This window comes from Rousettus aegyptiacus, unplaced genomic scaffold (genome assembly GCF_014176215.1).
Source record: "Rousettus aegyptiacus isolate mRouAeg1 unplaced genomic scaffold, mRouAeg1.p scaffold_m13_p_4, whole genome shotgun sequence".
NCBI classification, from domain to species: Eukaryota; Metazoa; Chordata; class Mammalia; order Chiroptera; family Pteropodidae; genus Rousettus; species Rousettus aegyptiacus.
In genome coordinates, this window is record NW_023416307.1 from 74647895 (window position 1) to 74666887 (window position 18993).

The 18993-nt window shown below is 35.4% G+C and overlaps 1 long non-coding RNA gene across 3 annotated transcripts in view; it reads right to left on the reverse strand.

Moving 5' to 3' along the window:
- LOC118601641 overlaps nucleotides 1-18993 on the reverse strand; it is a 153259-nt gene that overhangs the window by 59732 nt on the left and 74534 nt on the right. For 2 of the 3 annotated variants that reach the window (XR_004950430.1, XR_004950428.1), the window contains one exon: nucleotides 9897-9968. The exons of the other annotated variant lie outside the window; for it this stretch is intronic. This is a non-coding gene — a long non-coding RNA (uncharacterized LOC118601641). The remainder of the gene's footprint in view (nucleotides 1-9896; nucleotides 9969-18993) is intronic. 3 annotated transcript variants of the gene reach the window in all.

Below are 18993 nucleotides of genomic sequence, written 5' to 3' on the forward strand. Positions count from 1 at the left end.
CCCTTTGAACAATCGGAGGATGTTTTAAAAGAAGCCGCTGATTCAAAGTGAATAACTTCACTTTGCTGTGTTTTCTCCTCTTGTATAGATCATCATTACTATCTTTACTTTCTATTTTCAGCAGAAATTTGAGTTAACCTTTTGTTCCATCTGTAGCCCGCCTTCTGAAGCAGCACCACCTCCTTTTCATTATTCCTTTCAAAAGCACTGAAATTTGCAAAATGTACCATTTCCCTCCCTCACTCTGTGGAGGAGTAGCAGAGCTGGCTTTTCAAGCATGAAGATTCCTAATAATAAAAGGAACTTGAGGACTAAAATGAGTATGCAGAGTGGGTAACACCCAATGCCAGAGCAGGTGTGACTGGGGAGGCAAAAAAATCCTTTTGCCCTTAAATGCATTCTTTAGAAGGCTGCCATTGCACCTGGATCTCCCCACTGTGACTTGCTAAAGACTTTAAGCCTCTAACAAAAATTTAAAATATTTTCATTACGGTATTAGTCACTAAACCACTACCAAAGATGTCTCAGCTCATACTTGTTTATCTGATTATTCCTTCCCTCTACACTTCTGATTTCTTACTAGAAGATAATAGGGAGAAATTAGAATTCAGATTCCAAACGTTTTCCTAAATGAGGACACTCATTTAGAAAGAGTAAGATCAAAGGAGTTGGCAGCTCCCCATATAATAGTATTTATTGAGTATGTTAGATAATTTTAATATTTGAGAAAATAAAAGACAAAAATTTACTATAAATTCACCAGTGTCTTAAAATATTTTTTTCTTATTCATAATAGCACATTCATATATTTAAAATTTAGCTGTATGTGTTTATGGAATATATATTTGTCCAATCCTCAGGGAATATTCAAAGCAAATAAGTATTTTGGCCCCTCATAGTAACATCTTGGCACTTCATCAGGGTCTGTTCCTTGGAAGAGCAGGATATGACTACCTGGCTGTACCAGACTGAGTGATATCATAGGGAGAAGCCTTGAGCTGGGGCTGGCTGGAGGCAGCATGTGGAAACTGAGCACAGAGGGCTGATTTTGGCTCGATTGCAAAGAGTAATAAGGAACCAAACCATTCACCAAAAATTCTGCCTTGTCAACTTAGCCATGATACAGAATTTCCCAGATAGATGTGGAATGACACAGGAGATAGTATAAATTTATATTGTAGGATAAAAATAAGGACTGGGAGAGGCATAAGAAGTGACATAATCTGACCACCAATTGAGGAATGTCAGGCCAGATTAAATTATTCTCTTATGATTTATGACTAGTAATGGCCAGGGCAAGACTAACTGCAATGACCCTATTTCTATGAAACTATCGATATTAATTAGATGTGAGTCAGAAAAAGATTATCAAATCAAAGTTTGCAAATATGCTGATAGTTATATGCATTAAATAAATATATTGCTTAAAAGGATTCTGCTGTGTGTCCTTCATAAAGTCTTATATCACAGATAAGGCATGGAACAAGGCATCAAAAGACCTATACACTGGTATTATTTCTCCCATTAATTGCATGACTGTTGGCATGTCATCACACTCTGACTCATTTTTTTTTCTTCTGAAAAATATGGGGGTAAATTCTTTTAAATCTCTTAAGCCCCATCAATCTTATTATTCTGAAAAAGTAAAAATTTTCAAAAATGCAAAATACGGCCCCAAAACATATCTGGATTATTATAATAGTCTCCTTTTAGACTAATGTTAAGAAGATTGATGTCCTTCTCTGGGAGAGCCAAATATACGGAGACTCACAATTAATCGAAATTGTATTATTTAAATTTTTTTCTAAGGTACCATCTTCCTGATATTCCCTAACCACAAAAAAAGGTTATGTTGAGATTGAAGTAATATAGTCACACTTAAAATAGAAAAGCTTGTTACTAGGAAGCAATGGATAGAGTTAAAATATATTGTACTTTGCAATACCTTTGATAATAGTAACTAATAACTGTTGAGGTGCTGACCCAACACCCAAGAGTGACAGGTTTTACTCTTTGTACAAGGAGATAGTAAGAGTGTTAAGTTTATTTTAATCATTCTAAGATTAGACCACATTAAGACCACATGAAATATAATATTTTTCTCTTGATGAACAACTAAGGCTGCACATTCACTATCAGAATTGTAGAGATGAGGACAGAAGGTATTTTTTGGCCTCAAAGTCCCAAATTAGCATGTGTTTAGTCTCTTGGATAGCTGTTTAATTCTCTTTTATTTTTTAATTGTAATCAATTTGAGTAAAAGGACAAAGGGCATAAGAAATTATAATTAACTCTCTTTGACTTCCATTTGACAGGAGAGATAAATAAACTAACGCTTAGCCCTAAGGCTATTTCTATATAAAAGTATAATCAACTAGTGAAAAAAAAAATGAATTTATCAGGTAGTAATTTTTCTATGAAGTATCTATTTTTACTGATTTTCCTGAGAGAACAGGTTGTTTACATGGCATTATGAAAACAGAGCTTAAGAGAAGCTAAACACACTAAACAAAAAATCAAGCTGAAGTTTGTTTGGGTTATAGTATTGCAAATGCTTACCTCCTGTCTATTTAGTCTCCAAACATTTCTTGAATGTAAAAATAATTTTTAAATGTCCTGTGTGAATCTAAAATAAAAACTTTAAAATGTTTTCAAAGTTTACTGTGCCCTTAAGACATATTAAACTTCAATTAACATATTTGGTTATGTGAGAACAAGGAGAGAAATGGTGGCACCCACGAATGTGACAAGACCTGTCATACTGGTAATATACAACAGGACTGATGTTTTGAGTACAGAAAGAAGTGGCCCAAAGAGTAAGAAAAATTCACCGGAGTAGAAAAAAAATCTATTTGTATCGAACTCAAAACATTATTGAAATGGGCATTTGATGTTGATTTTGTCTGTTGGAAGGTTAGGAGGTAATACTGTTGCAAGATTAAAAAGTTGTTTCTATTAAATTTGGGCCTCCGTGAAAAGTAAAATGATAAAAATTCCAGGAACTATTAACTCAAGCATTTTGTATGTTTAGTTACTATTTAAAAGAAAAGAAAAACAGACTTGAGTACTAGAAAAAGTGCTTTTCTCTTTTTAAAACTGCAAAGCAATTTAATATTTTTTGCCTGCATTAGTTACAAACCAAAAACTGCAACTCATGTAAACCAAGTATGGTTTCAAAAAATTTATTAAGAAAAAAATAATAATAAAAGATGAGGTCTCATAAAATCCATAGAAGTATAGAGAATTAGGCTTTGGAAATAGAAGCTAAGGTAGCTCATAACATGCAAAAAATGCAAATCACAACTAGCAAAATAGTGTGGCCAATACGTCAGCACTGCAAGATAGTCAAGCTACTTTGGGACATACGACCACCTTCCACTGACATGGCACAGCAGTGCACATTCAATTTTACCTCTTGAATTTATTCTATTTTGTAGTCTTAGTATCACTCATTAAAGCATCAAATTCCTGAGTAGAAGTATCTAATTGATCAAGACCATGCCACATTTCTGAGTACTATAAAGCTATTGTATTAGTTACTTGAGGCTGACATAAAAAAAAAAAAAGAAGAAGAAGAAGAAGAAGAAGAATTACCACAAACTTGGTAACTTAAGACAACAGAAAGGTATATTCAGGAGGTCAGATATATAAAATCAAGCTGTTGACAGGGCTACATTCCTTCCAGAAGCTCTAGAGAAATTTCTTTTGTTTCTTGCCTCTTTCAGCTTCTGCTTGTTGCCAGCATTCCTTGACTTGAAACAGCATCATTCTACTTTCTGACCCCACTTTCATATTACTTTCTTCTCTTCTGTGTGTTTCTCAAAACTCCTTTCACCTCTCTCTTAAAACAAAAAAAAAACAAAAAAAAAACAAAAAAAAAAAACGTGATGGCATTTAGAGCCCATCTAGATTCCAGATTACTTAGGGCAATTTCCTCATTTCAAGATCTTTTAAATTATATTTGTAATTTAATTACATCTGCAAAGATCCTTTTTTTCAAATATGGTGTATTTACAATTTTTAACATTAAGACCTGATATCTTTGGATGCCCCTTTTTCAATGACCATATCAACTGCTGGTGAGAAAGTGGAGCAACAAGATCTCTCATACAATACTGGTAATAACCATTTTGAGAGGAAATTTGGCAGTTCTTTAAAAAAGGTTATGCATACACTTGCCACACAGTCTAGCCATTCCACACTTAAATTCTATGTGAGAGAAATTAAAGTATACATCCACACAAAGGATTGTTCATAAATATAAGAGAAAGCTGGAAAGAATCCAAATTCCACCAAAAAATAAATGAATAAACTTTGTGGCATTTTCATAGAATCGAATACCTCTCAGCAGTAAAAAAGAACAAACAACTGACACACACTACCACATGGATAATTCCCAAAATAATTATACTGAAAGAAGCCAAACAAAAACAATTCAGAATGTATGATTCCATTTACATAAAATTATAATTAATTCAAACTAATGTGAATGATTGAAAGTAGATTAGTGGTTGTCTAGGAGATGAGATAGGAGTAAGAGGTATTACAAAAAGGCACGAGGAAATTTGGGGGTGATGATAAATGTATGCATTATCTTGAATATGGTGATGGTTTCATCAATATATACATATGGCAAAACTTATCTATTTGTACCCTTTAAATATGTATGATAATCATAGTCCAATGAAACTGCTAGAAAATAGTAGTAGAGAATAATGTCATATTGAGTCAAAGAAGCAAATTACGAGGAAAATGGAATTGCATTTGAAAGAATGCTTTTAACTACAAGAAACAAAAGCTAAGTTTAAACTGAATTTTCAAAGGGAAATTAATTAGCTCATAATCATGAAAACTGAACCCCCCAAAAAAACTTTTTACCATAGGAAAAAAGAGCTGGTTAGGAAAAATTAACCAAAGTTGAAGTAGCAACAATAAAGCACAGGGGAAAAAAATAGAATAATAATAAGTATAAAATTAGATATTCTGGTGAGGTCATAAGTAATATAAAACTGAGTATCAAAGCCAAATAATAAAAATAAGCTTGGAAAAATATTCATTACATACCTACTATGTGCCGGAGACATTAACAACAATAATGATAAGACGCAAGCTATTATCATTGTCCTTGATCACTTAGGATTTCCCATTTGACACTTGATCATTTGGAAACCAGTCCACAAAACAACAAAGGGAAAAAAACTCAAATATCACCTTAACTCCAACTACATATGTGTTTCTAAGAGGAATTGATGAACCCCTGAAAAATTACTTCCCTTTACATATCACAATAAAGTGAGTCATAAAAGTTTTTTGGTTTCCTAATGCATATAAAAATTATGTTTTTTACTGTAGTCTATAGTGCAATAGCATTATGTCTAAAAATATATATTTCTTAATTAAAAAATACTTTATTGCTAAAATATGCTAATCATTATCTGAGCCTTAGGCAAATCACAATGTTTTTGCTAGTGGAGGGTCTTGCCTCAACATTGATGGCTACTGAAGGTTTGGGTGGCTGTGGCAATTTTTTAAAATGAGACAACAATGAAGTGTGCCACATTGATTGACTCTTTCATGAATGATTTCTCTATAGTATGCAATACTGTTCAATAGCATTTTACCCACAGCAGAACTTCAATATTAGAATCTATCCTCTCAGATCCTTCCACTGCTTTATTGACTAAGTTCATGAAATAGTCTAAATTTTTGATTGTCACTTCGACAATCTTCACAGCATCTTCACCAGGAGTAGATCCCAAAAAGTCACTTTCTTTGCTCATTCATAAGAAACAACTCCTCATTTGTTAAAGTTTTATCATGAGATTGCAGCAATTCAATCACATCTTCAGGCTTCACTTCTATATTACTTCTTTTTCTATTTCCACCATATTTGCAGTTAACTTCTCCACTGAATTCTTAAACCTCTCAAAGTCATCGATGAAGGTTAGAATCAACTTCTTTTACACTCTCAATGTTGATATTTTGACCTCTTCCCATAAATCATAAATATTCTTAACGGAATCTAAAATGACAAATCCTTTCCAGAAGGTTTCTAATTTACTTTGCTCAGATCCATGAGAAAAATCACTATCTGTAGCAGGTATAGCCTTACAAAATGTAGTTCTTAAATAATAAGATGTGAAAGTCAGAATTACTCCTCGATTGATGGACTGTAGAATGGAAGTTATGTTATCAAGCATGAAAACATGAATTGCATTATATATCTCCATCGGAACTCTTGGGTGACCAGATACATTGCCAAAGAGCAGTAATATTTTGAAAATATATATATTTTTTCTTTTTGAGCAATAGGTTTCAATAGCAAGCTCAAAATATTCAGCAAAGTGTGCTGTAAACAGATGTGCTATTATCCAGGCTTTGTTGCTCCATTTGTACGGCACAGACAGAGTAGATTTAGCTAATTCTTAAGGGTCCTACCACTTTCAGAATAGTAAATGAGCATTTGCTTTAACTTAAAGTCACCAGCTGCAATCATCCCTAACAAGAGAGTCAGCCTGTCCTTTGAAGCTTTGAAGCCAGGCATTTACTTCTCTTCTCTGCTATAAAAGTCTTAGATGGCATTTTCTTCCAACATAAGGCTGTTTTGCCTACATTGGAAATCTGTTATTTAGTGTAGCCACCTTCATTAATTATCTTAGCTAGGTCTTCTGTGTAATTTGCCAAAGCTTCTACATCACCGCTTGCTGCTTCACCTTGCACTTTTATTTTAATGAGACAGTTTCTTTCTTCAAATCTCATGAACTGACCCTCTGCTAACTTCAAACTTAACCTTCTGTAGATTCTTCAACCCTCTCAGCCTTATAGAATTGAAGAGAGTTAGGGCTTTGGTCTGGATTAGGCTTTGACTTAAAGGAATATTGTGGCTAGTTTGATCTTCTATCCAGACCACAAAACCTTTCTTCCATATTAGCAATAAGGCTGTTTTACTTTTTTATAATTTGCATGTCCACTGAGGTAGCACTTTTAATTTCCTACAAGTTTTCCTTTGTATTCACAACTTGTCTATTTATGACAAGAGGCCTCGCTTTCACCCATCTTGGCTTTTGATATACCTTCCTCACTAAGCTTAAACATTTCTAGCTTTTGATTTAAAATAAGAGGTATATGAATCTTCCTTTCTCTTGAATACTTAGAGAGCATTGTAAGGGTAAAAACTGGTGTAATTTCAATATTTTTATGTCTCAGGCAGTAGGGAAGCCTGAGGAGAAAGAGAGATGGGGTACAGCTGATTGCTGCAGCAGTCAGAACACACCCATTTATCAATTACATTTGCTGTCTTATGTGGGCACAATTCATAGAGCCCCAAAACAATTACAATAATAACATCAAAGATTATGGATCACAGATCACCATAATAAATATAATAATGAAAAAGTTTGAAATATTGTGAGAATTACCAAAATGTGACACAGAGACATGAAGTGAGCAAATGCTGTTGGAAAAAAAGGTGCTGATGGACCTGCTTGTGGAATGGTTGCCACAAACCCTCAATTTGTAAAATGCACTATCTGTGAAGTGCAATAAAGTGAAGCACAATAAAACAAGATATGCCTGTAGTTGCTAAGGAGCTTTGATTCAATTCAGGCAAATATTTATGAGTAAAATAGTGCAACATATTTTATCCACAGCAGCACCACTCTACTGTGTAATATCTACTAGACACAAACTATTGATAAATATAGTTGAAGACAAACACAGCTGCAAGAAATTGGAAGAACAAAAAACACTATGATGAGACTTACCCAACAAATCGGGAACCAATTGACACAATTTACATATAAGGAAACTGCAGAATTCTGTAATTTTAACAACTCTTTCTATCATTTACAATAGAGACCTAAAATGACTATACTATAGTTAAAAGTCAAGTCGTATAAGACTTTCTCACAAACAATAATTAAAAAAAGAAAGAAAACATTTGACTGTGTAACATTTCACAGTTAAAGCCAGTTATTAGCCTACATATCAGAGGCTTCCTTTGCCCCCACGTTAAATGCTCCTGACCCCACCTCTTACTTCAGCAGCTGTTTCAGTAACCGTCTCTACTAATTTTGATAAATTTTACATAGGTGAAACTTTAGGTATTTTTCTAATGCCACATATGGGATGTCTGCAGTTACCTGCTCAGCATTTATGCATGACCGATCTGAAGGTGGGGGCAAGTGAATGCCCATGAGTCATCTTTAACCAATGCAAGATTAAAGCCAATGAATAAATGCTTCCTTTTTTCATCCCCCAGGAAGATCATTCTAAGACACGTTTCATAAAACACTTCATAAAGTGCAGCAGAATCAACCCACAGTTTCTCATACTGACTGCCAACTTAATAATGCACCTTTATTTTAGCTTTCCTGCCTTCCCTGTTTTACTTTCCCATCTCTCACTCCAATATCCTGCATGTAATCTTTTGTCTCTGGCTCTGCTTCCTTGGGGACTCATGCTGAGAAATTTGTTACTTGAATTGGTTCTATATAACAGATCTTTAAAATGGGTTTTGGAATTTGAATCAAGCTCCAGTCAGACAGCTGATGGTACCTATGGTAGGACCCTGGCATACAAGAGCATCATGATTAGTCACAATTTACCTTTGGCGGATTGGAATGAGGTACAGATGCAAAGTTAAAGTGTTGGTATATGTGGCTACCAGAATATCATTTTACAATATGTAATTTTAAGGAAACGACTTAGCTGCCTTTAATTGCTTGCTTTGGAAACCATAAAAAAAGAAATGGCAAGCTCAGTTTGACTTACTATGAATTGAAAGCATTCTTAAAATGAAAGGATTCTAGAAGAGTGTTTAAGGAGATCTGCATATGCTATAGCCACAGGATACACTCTACATAAACAGCCCTGAGATTTTACTGTGAGGGTGGCAGAGCTGTGAAAGGATTAAACACATGGCCTTGGTATGTCTGCTAAGTCAGAGTTAGGGTCCTACCAAGAAAAGCATCGCTGTGTAAAAATGAAGTGGAGAGTTTTTGATGGAAAATTCTAATTGAACTCACAGATATCCCTGAATCCTTCGAAGCAGTAGAAGCAGATTTAGCTCCCTTGATAAAGAAAAATAGCTTTCCAGTTCTTAACTATGCTGCAAAAACTCTAAGGCAGATGTCTAACCAGATTTTGCTTGTCCTCTTTACAATACATATTCACACTTCCTCATTGTTTACAGGCCAAAAACCAGGTTAGAGCTCAGTAGTGTCCAAACAGAAATGCAATTTCTTATGCATTGAAGGAATTGCAGGCACTGCTAGTATGCACCAGCAGAAAGCAGAAGAATACATGTGTGAGTGAGTGGTCTTAAGGGTAGTACACTGGGTGGTGGTCAGTGGGGTTAGAAAGCAGGATATAAGGCTGAATATAGGATACTTTATTGGTTAGAAGCATGTGGCTCAGAGTTCAGTGTCTTAGTAAGGTCACCTGGTTTTGGTCCTAATGTGCTATAGGGATGACTCTTTGAAGCTTGGATCCAATGATGGGTCTATATTAAATGAGACAGAGATTATGCAACTACCTTGGAATAGTACTGAGAAAGGGATCAGAAGACTTACAGAAATAAAAATATTCAAATAAATTTACTATGAGAGACTGGAAAACCCATATCCCTGACTATATTCCCTGGGAAGACCCAGGGAACATAGCTGCACAAAGATAAGAAACGTACTAGCGAGCGAGGCACTAACATATTTGAAAAGCTTAGTGGATATGACCTCTGTAGATAAGAAGTGACAGTAGAAAAAGCTGCACACTGGGCTCACTAGTATCAACGAGAATTATAAAATTCCAGAATGGCAGAGGCCAGGTACAGCACTTAATGACAGTAAGGCCAGAGTGGCACAGTATCATAACCCACAGAAATTATTGGTAATTCTTACCTAATAGATAATGGTGCTTCAAGAGGCAATATGGATGTACAACTGTTTATGATGTTGCTTTTCTTTATGAACCTAAAAACAATACAAACAAAGCAATACAGAAGGATGAGATGAATTGCTACATTGCAAAATTATAATCCCCGACTCAATTTCCATATTTAAGTGAGTCTACATACCAGAGAGCATTAATTGAAGAGTATATTAGTTGGCTAGGGCTGCCATAACAAAGTACCACAAACTGGGTGGCTTAAACAACAAAAATTTATTTTCTCATAATTTTAAAGGCTAAATATCCAAGATTGAGGGATCAGCAAGATTATTTTCTTCTGAGGCTTTTCTCCTCGGTTTATAGACAGATTTCTTCTCCCTATGTCTTCACTGACCTTCCCTCTGTACCTGCCTGTATCCAAATTTTCTCTTCTTATAAGGACACCAGTCAAATTGAATTAGGACACACTCTAATGACTTCGTTTAACTTAATTACCTCTTTAAAGACTTTATCTCCAAACACAGTCACATCCTGAAGTACTGGAGGTTAGGATTTTAACAGAAAAATTTAGGAGGAACACAATTTCATAATAAAGAGGAAGCTAAATTCCTTTGAGAAAAATCCTCTACAAGCACATGTGATGAACATTTCTTTAATTTCCTAAAGAGACCTTTGACTCCATACAAGGGAAAGGATAATACTCAAAGTTTTTTTCCCCACAAATATTTTTTTATTGTTTAATTTATTTATTTTTAATTCTTTAATGTCACCACATATTTGACCCCTTTTACCGCATCTACATTCCCCTACCCTTTCTTGCTACCCTCTGATAACCACTAGTCCATGAGAATGAGTCTCTGTTTGTTTGTCCTGTTCATTTGTTGCTTTTAGGTTTATATCCCACTTATAAGTGATATCATGTGGTTTTCAACTTTGTCTGTCTGGCTTGTTTTGCTTAGCATGATTATCTCAGGTTCATCCATGTTGTCACAAATGGCAATATTTCATCTCTTATAGTTGAGTAATATTCCATTGTATATATGTACCACAGCTTCTTTAGCCAATCATCTATCACAGGGCACTTTGGTTGCTTTCATGTCCTTGCCACTGTGAATAATGAATGCTGCTATAAACACTGGTGTGCACATATCTTTTTGGACGTGAGTTTTTGATTCTTTGGGGTAAATACCCAGTAGAAGGACTGCTGGATCATATGGCAGATCAATTCTTAGTTTTTTGAAAAACTTCCATACAGTTTTCCATAGTGGTTGTATCAATTTGCAGTCTCACCATCAGTAATACTCAAAGCTTTTAAGACACATATACCAGAGGACATAAAACTCCATCATGGTTCCTCTGATTTGTGAAGGGGTTTATAAAGAACAAATAATAAAGAGAATTTTGGCCCAAATACACATCACAATGGTCCAAAATTCTCACTGATGAGTCAGTTGTTAATGCATCGGTCTCAGTATATAATTGACTGTGAAATACTGTTAATTGGAACTGAAGAGCAGTGAGTAATCTGGTAAAACAGAATTATCAGAGAGTAGAAGATAAATATCATAATGATTCAGAGGTTTACTGTATTGTAAAGTTTATAAGTATCCTGCGGTCAGGAGAACACTGAGACATTCTATTTAAGATAAAAACAAGTGGCAGAGTTCCAGTCAAGATGGTGGAGTAGGTGAACACTGTACTTGCCCCTCTCATGACCACATCAAAATTACAACTAAACTACAGAATAATCATTATTAATAATCATCTGCAGTCTAGCTGAACAGAAATCCAGTAAGAACATAAAAAAGAATGTGCTGGTTTCACACCAACATGTGGTAGTTAAAAATCAAAAGAGATAATTCGGCGATAGAAGTACACCTTGAGGATCAAGGGGTCCTAGCCCCACACTGGGATTCTCATCCCAGAGCACTAGTGCCAGAAAGAGAAATCCCCACAAATTCTAGTTGTGAAAACCAACGGTGATTGTGCTTGAGTGAGATGGAGGGAGATTAGAATTCCAAGCATTTCTCTTAAAAGGCTCACGAAGGACTTTGTTCCTTTGTTAGGCCCTCTGAGCACCCAGCTTGCAGACTTGAGTGGGCACCATAACTGGTCACCCTGCCCTGGTGATTCCCTGAGACCCGCCCCACCCAACTTGGGTCCTCCCAAGTCACTTCCAGTGGTTTTCCATACAAACGACCTCTCTTGGCTCATGCTACATACTTTCATAAAATATCTCTAAGGTTTACAAGTCCCAAACAAGCAGCATCTGGCCTCAGCAAGCCTCATGCCTCTTACTAAGTTGCCCCAAGCCTGGCACTAGTGGCAACTGCCTTAGTTTGCAGCTTAGCCTCTCCCAGATACCTCCAACCACACAATGGGTAGAAGACATCTGCAGATCACTTTGTGGCTCATGAAAGGTGGCCCTAGGCAGGGCACAGACAGTGGCTGAACTTGGCCTGAAGTGCAACCCATCTCAGACAGCATTGAGGCAGAAACCCTGGTGGCCAGGTTTGAACCATGCCTGAGCACTACCTGGCTACCTCCACAGATCACACACCAAAAGTGCAGACTGGGCAGGCACCAGAGCTCTACTAAAGTAAATCCTGCTCTGTAGAGTCAGCCCCTGAACAACAGCTCCTTTGCTGTCGTCAAAGCCAGTCCTCACAACCAATCAACCAGAAAGTCAATCCCTCCAATTGACAGGCAAACAGCAACCAAGGCTCAACTACAACAGGAGGGCACATACAACCCACACAGGGAGCACCTGGCTCAGGTGACCAGGGAGACTGCACCATTAGGCCACAGAGGACACCTGCCACATAAGGCCACTCTACCAGGATACCCAGCAACTCTACCAAATGTACCAAAACAAACACAGGGAGATAGCCAAAATAGAGAGACAACAATGTCTCAAGTGAAATAACAGAACAAAACTCCAGAAAAAGAACTAAACAAAATGGAGACAAGCAATCTACCAGATGCAGAATTCACAACACTGGTTATAAGAGTGTTCAGTGATCTCAGTGAGAACTTTAACAAAGAGATAGGAAACATAAAAACGGAGATAGAAAAAATTTAAAAACGCCAGTCAGAAATGAAAAACGCAATAACTGAAATAAAGAAAACATTGGAGGGAATCACCAATATATTAGATGAAGCAGATAATTGAATCAGCAATTTGGAAGATAAGGTAGCAAAAAACACCCAATCAGAACAGCAATAAGAAAAAGAATCCAAAAAAATGAGGATAGTTTCAGGGGCCTCTGGGACAACATCAAGCTTACCAACATTTGCATCATGGGCATACCACAAGGAGAAGAGAAAGCAAGGAATTGAAAAACCATTTGAAGAAATAATGACAAGAAACTACCCTAACCTGGCAAAGGAAATAGACATTTAAGCCCAAGAAGCACAAAAAGTCCCAAAAAGATGAACCTAGAGAGGCTCACACTAAGACACATCATAATTAAAATGCCAAAGTTTAAAGAAAAGAAGAGAATCTTAAAAGCAGCAATGGAATGAACCTGGGTGTGCATCAGCAGATGGAGAGACTAAAAAAAAAGGTGGTACATATATACAATGGAATATTACTCAGTCATAAAAAAGGAATGAAATCTTGCCATCTGAAACAATATGGATAGACCCAGAAGGCACTGTGCCGAGTAGAGTAAATCAGACAGACAGAGAAAGAAAATGTCATATGATTTCACTTATCTGTGGAATCTATGAACAGGATAAACAAACAAACAAAAAAGAAAATAGCTCATAGATACCGACAATATTTTGATGGCTGTGTAATTTAGGGGTGAATAAGGGGATAGGGGATTCAGATGTACAAATTGGTACTTACAAAATAGTCATGGGGAATACAGTCAGTAGTATTGTAATAACTACGTATGGTATCAGATGAGTACTGGATTTATTGGGGTGATATCCTTGTAAGTTATATAAATGTCTAATCACTATGTTGTACACTTGAAATCAATATAATATCATATGTCAACTATAACTGAGAAAACTTAAAATATAAAAATTTTTAAAAAGACAAGTTGCTGGATTGTCGAAAAAAGAAGCACATAAATTGATGGCCCTTTTTGACATTTGGAGGAAATATAAAAATTCTTTTTTACCTATTTATTAAGTATCTTACAATGCTGACTGTTTTTGAATAGTTTCCAAAGCAATAGGATGTCCTGCAGGAAGGCTAAACCTGGGTGCAAACAGTCCTGACACAGGTCATGTGAGCTAGCAGATTTGATGATGCTAAAAGTATCCATAGATAGATAGATAGATAGATAGATAGATAGATAGATAGATAGATATCCACCCCCCCCCCCCCACACACACACAGGCTTTGCGGAATCTTTGTCAAATCACAAAAGAATAGCTGCTGCACAAACTCTGAGGATTTTGCAGTAAAGCCATGTTTTCTGTGGTATAGAACTGCCAGCCCTTGAGAAACAGCTCCTACCATACTACGGAGCCCTAACGGGGACTTAAGACTTGATCAGGGATACTAAGTGACTGTGGATTGGAGCTGCCCATCATGTCATATAGCAGGCAGAAATCAATTGCATGATAGAAATGACACATTCAGGATGGTGCCTGAGTAGATCCATAAGATGCAAGTAAATTGCAAAAAGAAAGGCCCACACACCATTTCAGCTAACTCTGATATACACTTGGCCTTTTTGGAGAAGTGCTCTAGAACTAATTGGCCAAGAAAAAAAAAATACTTGAATCTAATTTACTGATGAATTGATATTGGTACTGATGACAAATTGACTGCTGCTATACTATATTCCCATTCAGGAATGACTCTAAATGACAGTGATGAAGAGAAAACCTACTAGCAAAGTTGTGAACAGCACACTTGGTCATTAACTCCATATGCAGATTTCCATGTCCCTCAATAAGACCCCAAGAAAGTATTCTTTGCAGAGGAAGCACTAAGCATTCAAACGAGCAGGATTGCATGTCTAAGCAACATCAGCCAACCTTCCTCCTCAGCAACCCAATGCTGGAGAAATGAGCCATGGAGAAGGTAAGGAGTTATGTATGGATCCAATAGCATGGGTTCCCTCTCTCCAAGGCTGATTAGATTATTGCCACTGCTAAATAACCAACTTATCAGCAGCAGAAATGACACCGAGCCTTCAGTGTGGCAATATCCCTCAAGGAAAATAGCTATCCATATTTTGGCACTTTGACTACATCTGACCTTTAATATCTTGGAGGATAATATCTACTCTGGAATATGGATCTGTCTTCCCTTTCTAAAATACCTGTTTCAGCACCATTATTTATTCATATTTTATGTTACACAGTAGTATATGAGGGTAAGGAACCTATTTATGTCAAAAAGAAAAAAAGCTGGAACAATGGAAAGATGACAATGAATCCATCAATTTTATTGCAAACCTTGCCTCCAAGAACATTCAATCTAATAGAAACATTCCACATTCTGTTCAAGGCTCAGCTAAGTTGCCAGCTTATGGATAAAATCCTATGGGGTCAGTGTCCTTTTCTCCAGAATAAGTTAATGTGGTGAATCAAAACCAAAACCTGATGCTGTATCCCAATAATGCAAATATATGGATCCATAAACCAAGAGGTTGAAATATAATTGGCCCTTATTTTTAATATTTCCATTAACACAGTTGCAGAATTTGTGTTTCCTATTCCTGCAACACTAGATTAGAGTTCCTAGTGGAAAAAAGAGGTCCTTCCACCAAAGAATACAGTACAAGTTCTACTGAACTTGAAGCTAATGACTATTGTTTTGGGATCCTCATGTCAAAGGACCAACTGACCCCCCCCCCCAAAAAAAAAAAGAAAGAAGGAAGAGAGTTAACAATACTAGAGGAATATTGACCACAAAGAGCAAGGATTGCCACTACATAGTGGAGGCAGTGAGGAGTATGTCTGTGAGAGGTATCTCTTGGTACTTCTGTGCTCAGTAATAACTATGATAATTGCCCATCATTAGAGTACAATAAAATGATTCATTTAAAAATTCAGTTCCTTCAGGGCTGAAGGATCATTTTATTAGGCAAGCAACCTAGACAAGTTGAAATTCTAAGGATGAGACAAATCTAGAATGGATGGTTGAAGAGGTAAATAAATATCTATTATGGCCTCGGGACAAGCTGTACTGCTAAAAATATTACTTTTTCAAATAATCCTGTGGATTTATAGAGAGTGTGAATAGATCTGAGTGCTGCGAGGGCTGGACTTCCTATACGTCTCACCCCTTACTCGCGCTGTAGTAACTAAGCCTGTGGAGGCTGTAACCACTCTCACACAGGTGTAACCTAAAGCACCTCACCACAGACCACTGATGTCTACCTACCACTTCCAAAAGGAGAATTTCTCTACTGGTAAAGTGTGGGATGCTCATGGGAACTCATTTAGCCCTCATATACATGTAACCTAGAAATATGGTTGAGTTATGGCCATGCGTGACCATTGGGGGTCAGGAGCTGATGGATACATGCCCTCCTTTTAGTCAAAGAGTTCTAAAACACATTTTTTAGTCTCCTTTGAAGGTCACACTGCATACGCTTGTCAGTCATTCCTGCCCTGTGAGATCCTGTTCCCAAATAAACTACCTGCATGCAAAACTTTGTCTCAGCACTGCTTTGGGGGAATCTGGGCTGAGGTAGTAAATGCCTATTTACTCTCAAGAGTTTATCTTCTAAAAGACACACATTTAATATAAAACATAGTTAGACATTTCCTCTTAAATCAAATGTGCTATATTTTCATGCATTTCAAACTCCCCCTCCCAAATGTCCTTTTATAAGAAAAAAAAAGTGTTTCTTAAACTTGAAAGATTAATATTTTTTACCTTTTAATGAAATTCAACCATCATGTCAAGTATATTTGACCTACCTAAAATGTAAAGACATTGACTATTATTAATAAAGTGTTTTAAGGAACATTTTGAAACATTATCACAAAATATATATCAAGTTCTATATGATAAAAGATTAACTTATTAACCCTGGAGCATTTTCTCTGCATCAGCAAAATTTTAGAAAATTAGAAGAGAAGCAATACCTTAATTTGTATAACTTTTTTAAATAACATATCAAAGGAGGAAAATAGACAAATCAGTTTCAAATAATGAAACCTGTTTTGCAAGAGAGCAATCGTCTAATAAGTAAAACCCTCTGCTTAATCTCTATGGCTGCCTATTATTTCACTTATATCTATCACCTTTTTGAGTTAGGAGAATTCATTTAAATGTGTTAACAAAGGCAAAGACAAGCTTAAGGCAATTATCAAAGAAATGTTGGGCAGTATGGTGCACAGGAAAATAAAGATGGCAATTATTTTTTTCTGTTATCGAAATATTTCCCAGTTGTTGTAGCCTCAATTTCAGATGTCCCTCCTTCTTCCATTATGTACCTCTTGATCTACACCTAGTATTTCAAAACCATACTTGGACACTCATTTTCCTCTTTATATTTTTTCTACTTCTTTAATACATCATTTTTCTACCCTGTGATTCTTAATTGTTTGACTATTACAAATTTGCATATAATTTTAAAATTCTTTACATACTCATCTCTACAACTTAAACTACCTTAATTTCCATATCTCTGTGATATTTTACAGTTTATCACTATTTGATTTTTCTGAGGTCGTGTTTTGTACACATTCTGAAATCTAAATAAATTATTTGATTTTATAAATGTATTTCATTTTAAAAATCTTCTGTTGGTACCTGTATAGATTTATTAAATTATATGTTTACTGATAACAAACGATAAGGTAGTATTTAGGCAATTTTTAAAATATATCCCATACAGGTAAGATGAGCACTCAAACAATGCTGTTGAGAATCTTAATTTGTTATAAACTTTTTCATAAGGAACTTTGCAACACAAATTAGTAAGTTAAGATGGTCAAACTTTTTTGATCCATATTGTATCTTATCCTATAGAAATATCCAGAGATTCAGTCAAAAACATATGGGAAAGAATATGTATTTATTTCAGCATTACTTTTATTAGTAGTAATTGAAAAAAGCTTAAAGAACTTACAGGATTGGCAAATAAAATATAATGTACCCATACTATGCAATTAATGCTATTATTTAAAAAGCATATTTGGATAAACTTTTCATGTAATAATAAAGTTTATGATATAATATTAAACAGGAAATAAATACTAACTAGAATATGACTATCTAGCATTACATAAATTTTGGGAAAAAAATGATACATAGATTTTAAATGTACAAAAGTCATATAAAATAAAATACTCTGTTAATAAAGGCTTTTTGGAATGATAGAATATCAGGTGATATTAATTTAATTTTTTACATTTTCCTGCATTTTGTACATCTGCTTTCCTACTCAACATACATATTTCTTATAAATCAGAAAAAAACTATTTTTTAAAAGATTAAAATAAAATGTCTGTGTTCTGTTCCTTCCACAATCAAGAAGTAAACTGAGCTTTGTCACCACAATATTTAAATCACCTAAGAAATGAAGCATTAATAAAATGAGGTTTCTCTGTGCTCCTGATGACTACATTAATTAAAACAATTTTATTTCAAGTAACAGAAACTCAAAATGTGTTATAAGGACACTGAGATATGTTATCAAACCTAATGAGCATGAAATGTAGGTAGCCCTCAGAATCATGCAGAAAAAGATATTCTCTTCCTATCTCATCTCTGCTTCTTTTATTCTTCATTAATGTCTTTTATAGCAGCCTGAATCTTTCCATAGGAGAGAACACACATGCTCACAACATGTTCTTGAGCTTCTTAAGTTTCACATGTTGGTCAACTAAACAGAATAGGGTTCTCTGACTCAATTTCAAAATTTAGAAATATTCTAATTGACCTAATTTGAATCAGTTGCAATTATTTGTGACTAGAGAGGAAAATTAATAGCACAACTTCCAGAAATCCACATTTACAGAGTTGAAAGAGAGAAGGCAATTCTTAGAAATGGAGAGTCATAGAGAATATAATGTATCCAACACGATAATCATAAATACATAAATTAATTAATATATTATTTCTAACTAATAAATTATTTTAATATTTTAATTGAGCTAAATTTTATGGTACTGTATAACAGT